Source organism: Pinus tabuliformis, chromosome J, assembly GCF_031772625.1.
Source record: "Pinus tabuliformis cultivar Carrire ecotype Pingquan chromosome J, CPIR1, whole genome shotgun sequence".
NCBI lineage: Eukaryota > Viridiplantae > Streptophyta > Pinopsida > Pinales > Pinaceae > Pinus > Pinus tabuliformis.
The window spans coordinates 973534509-973537070 of NC_142295.1; the positions used below are offsets into that span (position 1 = coordinate 973534509).

Genomic DNA, 2562 nt, shown 5'->3' on the forward strand with positions numbered 1-2562 from the left:
TGGATCTTCTCAAAATGGTATACGCAGCAAGAAACCTGTTAGTATTGAGTTACGGGAGACTGACAAGCTTATCAAGGAGGTGGAAAGGGTTTTTAGAGGTGATCATCTTGATCCTACCAATGTAGAGAAAGCTAAGGCGGCACTAAAATAGCATGAGCAATCTCTTTTTGAGGCAATTGCACGCCTTGGTGATGCATCCGATGAAGAAGATGGTCGGATGCTTCATCCTCATTCTTCCCATATATACATTAGCCAAGAATGCACAGCTGTGATTGTTGGTGGAGGATACTTTGGCCTTGAACTGGCTGCGGTTTTAAACACTAACAAGTATAAGGTTAAATGGTTTACCCTGAGTCGTGGTGCATGCCTCGTCTTTTCACTACTGATATAGCTGCTTTCTATGAGGGCATAAATGTTAGTAGAATTTCCCCTGTAACTTTTGAAAAGAAGGTAGATGGTGTAGGATTGCCTTTGTCGCTTCGAATGTTAAAGCGGAAGCAAAATAAGGAAAGGGGTGTTAGTCCCAAACAAGAAGGGTTCAGAAATAGCTTGGCAGAAGCGGTGGGGCATACTGTATGTAGCTGCTGAAGATGCTGTAGATTTACTGATGGCTGGGTTTGCATTCCGATCTGATCCTACGCACCCTCCGGATCACCGAACGGGGCCACTCATTCTCTGTTCATTCGACGAAGGTCTCTTACTGCTGCAAGAAACTTATCTCCGCCATTTTCAATAATTTGTAAGATGGGCGTGGAAAATTATCATGTTGTAGAGTTAGTTGGTGAAGGTTCTTTTGGAAAGGTGTTCAAAGGCAGGTGCAAGTACACAGGGCAGACAGTTGCTATGAAGTTTATCTTAAAGCATGGAAAGAGTGAAAAAGACATTGACAATCTGAGGCAGGAAATTGAGATATTACGACAGCTGAAGCATGAAAATATCATAGAGATGCTAGATGCATTTGAAAGTCCACAGGAGTTTTGTGTTGTCACAGAATTTGCACAGGGTGAACTATTGGAGATTCTTGAAGATGACAAATAACTTCCTGAAGCACAAGTTCAGGCTATTGCTAAGCAACTGGCGCGGGCACTTCATTATCTCCATTCTCATCGTATTATACATCATGATATGAAGCCTCAAAATATTCTTATTGGTGCTGGAGGTGTTGTCAAGCTTTGCGACTTTGGATTTGCAAGAGCTATGTCTTGCAATACAATGGTGCTTCGTTCAATCAAAGGGACCCCGCTTTTTATGGTGCTTCGAATGACCGAGAGTGGACTGTTGAGCTTGTGGATGAGGCAGCACGTACCCTGAGATACATGAACAAATGCAAGGACAAAGGACGAGACAAAGATAAAAAATATATAAAAAGGGCATCGATTTTGTGTGCTTTAGTTCTCAATAATCATGTTAGGCCTAAGCTTGAGGTGATCATTGATGAGGAAAAGAAGGTAACCCACTCTAGCCTTATGGAGGATACAGAGAATGTGATTCTGAATCCCAGCATAGCAAAGGTGAAACTGAAGAATGGAAACAGCAGCTATTCAATTTTGTGAGGAGTTTAGAGGAAGACTGTGTTTTTTTTAAATCACACAGCAGTTTCGTAGCGCGCTACGAAACTGCTGTAGGTGGTGATTTTAATGCAGAGCAGCTATTTTGATAATATGAACGGGAATTTTGAAAGAGAGACACATGTTCAATCAATGAAGCCTCCAGCACATCTGAAATATGGTGATGCTCATAAATTTTGGGGTATTCAAGATCTGGGAACATGTTGCTTAACTTTCGAAGGATGGTGGGAGACAAGGATCGGAAAAATAGGGGTTTGTTCTTATGATCAATGAACCATCAGCGCATTCAGTATCCAATGCTAACCTTGTTCATTGCATCCACTTCTCAGTTATCTCGGCCAAACTGAAAGGAGACAGGTGTCCAAGAGCAAAGAAGGATCATGATACGAGGAAGATAGAATTAGATATGTAGTTAATTAGCATTCTTTGTAATTACAGTCAGCACTTAATGTATTTAATGAATTAGTTAATTGGAAGATAGGGGTAATTAGTAATAGTCTTCGAGCTCCCCTCATGCTGGAGGAGGAAGCTCTAAGTAGTTAGAAGGATGTGTCTATATATAGCTGAATGATCTATGTAATTGGGGTTGGATGTTTTTGGAGAAGACTGTTTTGGTTTATGTATAGCAGATTTCAGTAATGCAAATGACTGTTGTTTCTTCTCAGGATTCACAATAGATCTTATTGTTCAAATGTATGATGGTTTATTCTCTTTAATGTTCTTTTACAGTTTGGTTAATGCATAATCACTCAGAACTCATGAATCATGCTCTGACTTCCTGTATGCCTAGGAAAACTGTGTTTCATGTAAGTTATGTTTGAACATTAGATGTAAAGTGCCCTGATTTCTATGAAAGGATAGTGTTATTGTTTACTGAGATATTAGTGACTCCATAAGCCCAATGGGAAGCAATTCTGTCCAGCCAGTACATTTTTCATGTGTCTTGTAAGAGTTAGCCATCTTGTTCAATATCAATAACCTATGAGAGAGCCCT

General features: G+C 40.2%; 1 pseudogene; it reads left to right on the forward strand.

Moving 5' to 3' along the window:
• The first annotated feature begins 339 nt into the window (after positions 1 to 339).
• Positions 340 to 1038, forward strand: LOC149230085 (serine/threonine-protein kinase TIO pseudogene; annotated as a pseudogene).
• Positions 1039 to 2562: the final 1524 nt, after the last annotated feature.